The sequence below is a fragment of the Eutrigla gurnardus genome, assembly GCF_963514095.1.
Source record: "Eutrigla gurnardus genome assembly, contig: SCAFFOLD_45, whole genome shotgun sequence".
Taxonomy (NCBI): domain Eukaryota; kingdom Metazoa; phylum Chordata; class Actinopteri; order Perciformes; family Triglidae; genus Eutrigla; species Eutrigla gurnardus.
Genome location: NW_028155379.1, coordinates 299,731 through 310,333, shown reverse-complemented (window position 1 = coordinate 310,333; position 10,603 = coordinate 299,731). Strand labels below are relative to the sequence as shown.

The window sequence follows — 10,603 nt, the reverse complement described above, 5'->3', positions numbered from 1 at the left end:
GAGAGGGGGAGCTCAAAGAGGAGATGAAGGCGGTAGAGGAAGAGGAGAAGGAGGTAGAGGAGGAGGCCTAGGTAGAGGAAGAGGAGAAGAAGGAGATAGAGGAAGAGGTAAATACTTGAAATATTCAGTCTGCAGCATCAGTGTTGTGCAGTGCTTGATAAGTTTATAGTAGGCCTATTTGTGTACATTCTCCCTATATCTCAAACTAATCATGAAGAATGTTGTGGGTTTGTCACTATTTTTTTGACATCTAAATTTTTTTTACAAATGTGTTTTTTATTTATCACAGCAGTGTGAAACTGGCTGCAATAGTGTCTGATCATTGAGGACTGTGTTGGTTAAATGAAAACTAATTTTCACAAATATGTGTATATGTTTTGACTGAAGTGTGTCATTTTGCAAACAATCTAGGAATTATGCAAATTGAGTGTGGTGTTTGGATAATTGTGATTATATTTTGAAAAAAAGAACCCGGTTTTCAAAATTGCATGTAAACAATTGAAAAAAACTGTAAACAATGAAATCAGTTGGACTATCTCAGTCTAATAATATGCCAAAATTAGTATTACATTGTGTTACATATGACTACTGTATGTATCAGAGGCAATTCTTTGAACAATTCCCTATGTTATGATTGTTATGCATTTACTGATTATAAAATAAGGACCAACTGGAGCTGTGTTATTGTGTATAGCTATCCAGGTATGTCATATATTGCCCAACCCCCCACAATTCAAATAGTACATTACATTAAAAGAGAATATATTTGCAATTTTTCAGGTTAATACTTTTATATATGGTTACTACTACATTCTAGGCTTTAATGCTAGAAAACACAATATCTTCCCCATACTGTCCATTCCTTTGGATTGCTCTGTGTGTGTGTGTGTGTGTGTGTGTGTGTGTGAGTGTGTGTGAGTGTGTGTGTGTGTGTGAGCTCTAGTGTAACTATCTAACAGTGGACCTATGGATCGTAACACTCACACTAACAGGGGACTTGAAATGCAACAGGGGACATTTTTCAAGTCCCCTGTTGGACTTGCCTTGAATCTTGCTAAAATCATGCCTAAAGCCTGCTGGCAAATTTTTTTCATTTTTGCCAAGAGTGGACCTGGAGGTGTGTGAGTGTTTAAAATAATAATTAACAGTCTCCTGGCAGACCGGAGCAGGAATTCTAAGGATTAACTCACACACGTCGTATTCAACACTCATGAATACGAATGGCCTGCATCGTCAGAGGGTCGTTCAGACTGCAGGGGGACTGGAGAAGCCAGTCTCTTAAAAGATACTACAAAATAGAGAAAGCTAAGCTTACATGATTCCAGCTCTACACTGTATCAAAATAAAAGGGTACCCACAGAGTAGAACAATAATATTGATTTTCATAATTAAAAAAATAAAATAATAATTAAATTAAATAAAATCACAAAAAATAAATCAGCAGATCATTTTGTTTTCTTTTTTGGTACAAGAAAACAGTAACATCAATAACATTCATGAGAAGGCTTTTTTTTTTAAAAAAAGAAGCTGAATAGGTTTGTTATTAAGCTTATCGAAGAAGAATGAGGTTCAGCTTTCGTGGATGTCTTAAATTTCAAGCAAAAACACTATTAAAATAAATAGCCACTGGAAAGGCAGGAGAGTATCAAGTCATTTAGAGGAAGAAAAACAACTGGGATAAAATTCAAATTATTAATTTGAATACTTGAATACAAAATACTGTCACATTAAGTTATATGTTTTTTTTTGGCAAATGCAGAAGGTATATTTGAGGGTGGTTAAGCCGAGCGGTATCATAACAATGGGATTGAGAAATGTGAATGCACATAACAATACTGCATCAGGGTTCACACTGAAACTGTCTAATATGCCTTTATATGTCGCCTTTTGTCTGAAATGCTATAAAACAGTTAAGTTGGTCCACTGTATAGAGTTGTATTAGTCCCCTCTTTGCCTGTACAAAATGACACAAGTCCCCTGTTGGATGGTATTGAATGACACTTATCCTGTGGCTATCTGCAGATCATTTTGTTTTCTTTTTTTGGTACAAGAAAACAGTAACATCAATAACATTTATGAGAAGGATTTTTTTTAAAAAGCTAAATAGGTTTGTTATTAAGCTTATCGAAGAAGAATGTGGTTCTCCTTTTGTGGATGTCTTAAGTTTCAAGCAAAAACACTATTAAAATAAATAACCACCGGAAAGGCAGGAGAGTATCAAGTCATTTAGAGGAAGAAAAACAACTGGGATAAAATTAAAATTATTAATTTGAATACCTCAATACAAAATTGTTAAAATAATTTTTCCGTAAACGAATAAATTCACCCAAGGAGGAGATCGGAGACATAAGTAAAGTCGACGTCTTTCTTTAATCTTGTACAAGAGGAGCAGTTACAATGCAACAACGTGTGAGGATGCTACAGAGGAAGTGCTCAAATCATTGTTGTGACTTGAGTCTTTTAAAGGCACAGGAGATAATGCATCATTGAAAACATGTAATACAAGACATCATGTGCACAGGGCCCCTGATAACGGTTAGCTGTTCTGCAGAATAGCTTTAGGCCCTGTTAAGGTCATCAGTGGAAATACTAAAGTCATTAAAACACTAAAATCATGTGGTTATACAAAATTGTTATAACAAAAATACTGTCACATTAAGTTATGTTTTTGTTTGGCAAATGCAGAAGGTATATTTGAGGGTGGTCAAGCCGAGCGGTATCATAACAATGGGATTGAGAAATGTGAATGCACATAACAATACTTGCATCAGGGTTCACACTGAAACTGTCTAATAGGCCTTTATATGTTGCCTTTTGTCTGAAATGCTATAAAACAGTTAAGTTGGTCCACTGTATAGAGTTGTATTAGTCCCCTCTTTGCCTGTACAAAATGACACAAGTCCCCTGTTGGATGGTATTGAATGACACTTATCCTGTGGCTGTCTGTTTTTCTGTATATTTCTACAGTGTTTTCAGTGCCCAACAATGTTCGTACACTGAAAAATTTGACTTTTTGGTGCAGTAAACTCTATTAGAGTAACTGTCATAATTTCTACCGTATTTTAAAGATTCAGTGAGAACTAGAGTTTCTTAAGTAAAATTAAACATTTTATTAATGCAATACATGAATTATGGGGGAAGAGTAAGTTTTACTTCGGTTTCCTCATACTATTTAAACTTTACTCTGAAAGTGTAGCGTTTTGAATTGATGCACGACGCATGCGCACAGTACAACAGGACTGGCTCTGCTCCGGGCGTTACAGGATCACAGAGCAAGGTGTAACAGTACAACAGTCATTTCGCAGGTAAGTTATTACTGTTCTGTTTTAAATTTGTGATAATATATAAGTCTGCATGTATTTTGATAGTTTGACGCAAGATATATTACTGTTCATAAGTTAATTTAAAGTTAGCATAACGTCACATTGGTCCGTGCTGGCCTGTAAGTGGGAGGGCTGCAGTTTTTCCCCTAATAAAAATAACTAAAGTTAGGATATAAAAAAAACACCAGCGTAACTGTATAATGTTAATCAACTGACATCAACATAGTAGAACATGGTTTTGTTGTCTGTAAAACTTTTGGCAGTGACACTGACTGAAGTAACATTACGTTAGTGAATTAATATTGTGCATTGAGAATGAGGGGGAGATAGATTTCGCCGGCCTCTGTCTAAAAACGGCTACTGATGAATTTTTGGGAGAAACGCCCGAGAATAGGTTTTTAAAACACGTTTACTGACAGAAGCGCCAGAGGTCTTTGAGAGCCCCAGCTTGCAAATTTTGACAAGAAGCTAGTTAGCACGGCTAGTAGCACGGCTGTGCCGTGTGGTGTGAAGCCCACAGCAAGCTTATGATGTACGGACCGATACTTTCGATACCAATTTTACTCAGCATTCATGTTTTTGTAATTCAATAAAAGAATCGATTGTTCATTACAAGTTCTACTCGCAAATAAATCTGTTGAAATGTTATGTATTAATTGCTTGATTTAGCATAGACAAACAAAATGTTCATTTACGTTTGATCATGATACAGTTTGTTTCTTATTAAGTCTTATTAAAATATTTTTCTATCTATCAACAGGAAGCAAATCAGAACAGAAAATTATTCTCATCATTCAGGCAAGTAGAAAATAATAATGATATAATATTGTTTTGTTATTGTCCCTTATTCATCCATCATAACGAAATATTAAAATTGTGGCTGAATATTTTAGACCATTGTTTTAATACGGCAAATTGTGTCTCTTCACTTTCAGGGTGCCCTTTGGAGGAGCCAGTGGACTTTGTAGACAGTTGGAGTTGAGGTCTAGGGTGGAGGAGATATCCATCAGGGAGAAGTAGGCCTCTTATGATATGAGGTGGTCATGCAAAAGATGCAATTTTAGGTCATCAAAACGTTTAGAGCTCATAAAACATTATAGGTTGAAGGATCTACACACTGGTCAAGGCTGGTCACTACCCTGCTTGTACTCAGATTGTCCTTGTTTATTTAAAAGTTGGGGGGCATTCATGCACATTTGTCTAGAAATCATACACAGGCATGGCAGATAGTTTCATTTTTGTGTCTTGTATGTAATTCATGGAGTTTTAACACAGAAGCAATATTTTGAACACCTCGAGACTCATCTGAAAAAGCACGAAACTGTTCATTGTGTTTTTAAAGATTATGACTACAGTTGAATATATGTTCAACTTTTGCTTCACATAAATAAGGAAGCACAATCCTCACTGCATTGAAGATTTTTAAAATACTGTAATATAATGTATACTGTATTGGGCAATTCAATCCACAGTAGTGGATTTACTTTGATGGTTCTTGTTTGTTGAACTGTTTTAAATGAAAAATAAACAGTTTAATTGCATTATTATTTAGTTGTGTGGTATGTGATAAATATATATTAAATGCATAGAGTATTGGTTAAATTAATTTGGTAACATTTATCAAAAGAAAACTGGCAATGATTACCTAATTTTAGTGAGTAATGTAACGGAATGCAACCAAGTAAATTAAAATGTGAAGCACAAGAAAATAATTTAAATCTACTTCATAACAGCAAATACTATATATATATAAAATATATTTAAAATTTTGAGGACAATTATGTTCCTGTCTATGAAAAACAAGTAGATTTTACTTCATTTTAAATTAATTTTAAATAACTATAACTTAAAACTTCAATGTAATTAAGTAAATGCTACTTAATGTCTTTACAACTGTTATGTTTTATGGTAAGTAAAATTTACTTGATACTGGCAAGTGAGTGTTAATTGATATTGCAGCATTGATTTGACTAAATCATTTGTGTGCAAATACGATATATTTTTTTCAGTGTATTATACAATTTTCAGGTTATAACTACAAATAAAAAACATAAAAACAATACAGAGCTGTGTTAAGCCAAAGTTTATTTAAAGTGCTTTTAAATCCACACACACTCTTAAACTGAGAGTATATCTCTTGCTTTTGCTGTACTCCTAACAATGGAAATGGCTGTCCTCTTTAACTTGTAGTTTGCACCACTTTCAATGTCTCCTGAGGTCTGTTGTGACGTACATAGCGAAGCAAAACTTGCAAGGCAGGTAGTCTGTTGCTGTTGATTGACAGGTTGCTTGCCTTTAAGGTACAATTTGTCCTTTCCCAGATTTCACGACTGATCAGTTATGGTTGTAGTTTCCAAGGTTCCTAATTTTGCTCAAAAGATGATTGTGCATGGCTGAAACTTGCCTGTGTGCAAGTGCCTTTGCCACTTCAGGTTTAACCTGATGCTTCTTTTTCAGATGTCTTGTAATTTTTCTTGTCATAGATCCGCTGATGTCGACTGTTTGACGAAGTTTTCACTTGAATGTCCATTGGCGTTGGGGTTTTTGAAGGTGGTCTTCCTTGGATTACTTCCCTTTCTGAAGAAACAATTTGCAAAAAATAATAGTATTAAAATTTAATAGCCACACTATTTTCATACATTCGTCTACTTTTCAGGAATTGGTTTTGCAATTGTCTTCCTAATTACTATTTCACGCACAGATAATTCCTCTTCGGTGTCGTCGGAAGATGTTTCTGCTTCTGCTGGTTGTTCCTGTTCCTCTTCATCTGACATTTCCAGGGTCAGGGTAACCTGAAATAAACAAAGTGCTCTGAAATAAAGAAACATTTTTTCAAAATAGTAAAAGAATACATTTTTACGGCACTACCTTTCTTCAAACACATTTACCAAATGCATTTTTTGCCACCTCCGGTTATGTAAACACTAATCACCAATTCACTCACAGAAACATTAACTTCCTTCATTTATATTCACACTGCCAGAGTTGGTTGTGGTTCCACTGTACTGACTGTTGTGTGAAACCTGTAAATATATTAAAACAGTTCATTGTTTCCACCGTAGTGTTCTAAGGAAAACATTTTTCCAATGCACAGAATCATACACACACATGGGGTCATGCCATACCAGCTCACCTTGGCCCTCCCAGTTCATGTCATGGAATTTCTTGAAAAATGTATGTAAAAATGTATCTTAAATTCATTGGACCTCGTAAAATACTATAGCTGGAATCCAAATACTTTTTAAGTCATGAATTTTTGAGATTTGGCCCACTACGCTAAATATGAGCAGTTTTGTGATTATTATATGTGTATTCTATATGATTATGTACATTGAATACAAACTGGAGACACCGGAGGCCTGTCCTAGGAAGCAGGATTTGGGCTTAGCGAGGTAACTTCAGCATTAACTCTGGGTTTTCTGTCCTACAACGCTGGTTCACTTCTTACCGGGGTAGATCGCCATGGTAACTGGAGGGGTAGCTCATTGAAATGAACGATGTGCAAACGACTCTACCTTCCCCAACCCCCGTGCTGCTCCTTTGAGCAACAAGTCCAGGACAAGACTAACACAGGTCCCACAGCTCCACACCAACCCCCGCAGCAGACACTGCATCCCAGCCCCACCCCTTCATGACATGAACGAAGAGGGGTTCTGAATTCTGAGTGAGTTGGCATGGAATGAACTTCAAATAAAAAATAGAGAATATTTAGGGTGGCACTTACATGTGAAAATCTGAAGGCATTCCTCAATGGTTGGACATTCTTCAAATGAACTTTTCAGCATTCTGGTAATAATATCCTTTAGGTTCATCCATTTTTCTGAGTGAAGTTGCCTGTTTGGACATTGTGAGACAGCCCAAGGGGATCACTGGTGTAGGGTGTTCTGGTTTGATCGGGATCATCAGTCAGGATGTAATGCACCAAGCACCCCGCTACCTAAAATGTATTGGAAGAAATTGAAAAAAGGTCATCTAACAGTCACCAAAACTGCTCTTTGCATTGAACTATTTGCATTTACCTAGTCAAACTGTAAAAAATAAGGAACAATAATAATAAAAATAAAAATAAATAATGAGTTCTTCTGACTATGCAGGACAACTTGATATGGTATATTTTATATTATTACATTTGAGAAATCCAAACTCAGTGGTCATGGTTCGAAATGGCATCATGAATTACGTTTAAATTAACATTTCCAAGCTCAACTCACTTGGATATCAGATTCCTTCTTGTACGTGTATTGTGGGCCTCCAACATCCTCGTAACTGTAGCAAGTGGTCTGTGCAAGATCCTTTATTCTGCTTGCTCCACAGTCTGTGATATACAGTTTGTTGTTGACGTCTGTAGAAAAGCAAAAATACTCCTTGTTCATATGCCCATTAAAGGCCATCTACAAAATCACAACCAAACATAATCAAAATGCATAATACCGGTTATTCCATCTTTAAACTTTTACAAAACAAAATGTTTTTTAGGCTTCAGGTTTCAAAATTCAAAAGTGCAAAAAAGTGAAGCTCCCCAAGTCCCAGCAATAACTCCTGGCAGATTTCTTGTCGTCGCTGCTTGGTAAGGTTTTGTCTCTCTGGAAGATTCTCGTTTTCAACCAGTTCACTCAGGCTGAATTTACAGAGAGGGGAGACAAAATAGGCAAAGTAAGCATCTTCTAACACAGAAATGGGTTGGCAACAAATGTTCCACTAGTACATTTTTTGAACACAGAAAATAAGCCATCTCCAATTCTTTTTTGGACATATGTTTGGGAACTCGTTTCACTGCCACAGGGCAGTTGTGCAGGAGTCCTGGGAATGTTTCAGCAGCATTGCGTCCATTTGCAATCTTCATTTCAGTGTTGAAAAGGACTTTATCAATTTTCATCATGCCATGGAGTCAAGATTTTCCAATGAAGTCTTCCATCAAGATTCCTTGAAAGGGCAGAAAACCCGAAGAAGAAGGTTGGTTATGTTAGTGATATCACAACTATATGAGTGTAGACTGTCATTTCTGTGGTGGAAATCAGTTTATGATTTCCTGGTGAGAAATAATACCACTCCTAACAGAGCTCTGAGTAATTTATAAATAAGGAGTCCAAAACAAGCTAGCAGTAGCGACAGATAACCTCATGACACATGGAATATTGTAAGGGTTAGGGTTATAACTATTCAAACTTCTAATAAACCTAAAATAAACCACTAAATAAAAAAATTCCCATCACAATTTCTATAATCCATTTTCTCTCTGTTATTGCTCACATCAGTGACAGACAATTAAAGCTCTGGTCTACGGTTTGAAAGATTTGTCAATTTACTATTGGATCAGGATTGTGGCAAACAGTTTGGGATCATGGACGTACTGCAGTCGGGGTGAAAGAGAAATCTTACCGGCAATCGCTGCATTTACACCGATAATGTTTCATCATTCGTGGCCGTAATAAACACTATTATTGCTTTGTTCATGTTGTGGAAGTCCTGGACACACCGGGAACTAAACAATTTCCTGCCTGAGTTCATCCTTTACCCGGAGGGAATGTTCCCATTTATTGTCTATGTAAGAAGCCATGCATGCCATCGCGGTGTGGCGAGTTTCGAGAGACGGGCCGCCGCCCTCAAGCTCTTGAAAATGTTTTAAACTGACCGTTGTCGATCTAAAATAAAGACAGATTCAGGAACTGCATAGCTTATTTCTCGCCTAAAATGTTTTCAGAAACACATTTCGGTGAACTATTTTCGTAAAATAAGAGGAAGGTGGGAGGCTGCGAGGAGAGAACGATATGAACTCGGGGGGGTTAAGGAGCACAGAGGGGAGGGATGTGTGTATGTGTGTGTGGGGGGGGGGGGGGTGCTTTTTTCAAACCTTTCAAATCGTAGACCATAGCTTTAAGATACCTTACAATTTTTCTCCTACTTTCTCAATATTTTTTACTGCACAATGTAATGGCAACACGACGTTTCAGTTTAAAACAATGAGCTTCAAAAGAATTTAAACCAGTTTCTAATCAAATCAGATATCCACAATATTGGTATGGATGAGAGTCCTTATATCTTAGTTAAATGATGAAATTGTGTTTGTGTGTGTGTGTGTTTGTGTCAAAAAAAAAATATATAGAAATAGATATATACATACATGTCGCCATGGACAGTTAGGGTCTTCATTGTCATACACAAGTTCTTCTCCTGTGTATATGGCTTTATCTTTGCCAGCAGGAATGAAGGCTTCCTTTTCAGGATGTAATTTTTCTGTGGAGTAATTAAGATCATATTATACATGATGCACTGTCTTCACCAATGACAAGCATCTGAGGGAAATGAACAATGAGCAAACGAGACAAAACCCACAAGGATTCCATCATACAAACAAAATGTCACTAAATGCTTAATTTTGGTCTGAGGCCTAAACCTCACAAATGCATTACTGAAAAAGTATTTGAAGTACAGCTCTAGGATTTTGCAAGGTCTCATGCATTTCAAATAAGTTTCAACACAATGTTATTATTATATTATTACATTTAACCCAAATGCAAAATGGAGACTTTGACTAGTGGAAAAAGCAACCTTTTACTCTACTGCATCTACTCTAAAGCATATTGATAGTAACAGACTCAACTGATTCAGCCATACAAGGGGTATATGTAAATGTAAATGTTGAACTTACCTATCACTTTGGCGATGAAGCTGGTAGAAGGCAAAAATAGATGAATGTTCGAAGAGAAGGAAGAATATTTAGTCGTCTTACAAAAATACTGCAGGCTTCAACACAAAAGTTACCAAAGGCTGATTTGTGAAAAAAGCCCAGAATATATACAGAATCCGAGCAGCTACATGGACAGTGATTGGTTCCCGAAGTTTGGGATGCAAATGTCTGCTGACACATCTACCAATCATTATGTGACAAGATTTTCTACATTTGAACATTGGCTTCATCCGTCTGCCATTGCCACATAGCTCTCATTGGAATCTGAATGAAGGCCAAGTGGTGTTAAATGTGTTACATTTAAATGTCTATGAAGGGAACAATGGTTGTCTGGCCATTTATTCACATGTAGTATTTACATTTAAATTTAGGGCATTTAGCAGATGCTTTTGTCCAAAGCGACTTAAAATAAGTACATTTGTCAAAAGGAAGAAACCACAACATATCATTTCCGATAAAGTAAGAGCGAAAAAATAGAAACAAGTGTTAGGTCCTCGTCTTAGTAAAGTAGTAGCTGTATACCGTAAGAACAACAGTGCTATGATCAAATGTCTTTCATACAATGACATCATAAGTGACTGAGACACATTCC

General features: G+C 36.3%; 1 long non-coding RNA gene across 1 annotated transcript; it reads right to left on the bottom strand.

Moving 5' to 3' along the window:
* Positions 1-5,214: 5,214 nt before the first annotated feature.
* Positions 5,215-10,063, bottom strand: LOC311010331. Its single transcript, XR_014596767.1, has 6 exons — positions 9,445-10,063; positions 7,755-8,246; positions 7,535-7,665; positions 7,048-7,260; positions 6,023-6,115; positions 5,215-5,900 (listed from the first exon to the last, which is right to left on the bottom strand). It is a non-coding gene; the product is annotated as an uncharacterized lncRNA (long non-coding RNA).
* Positions 10,064-10,603: the final 540 nt, after the last annotated feature.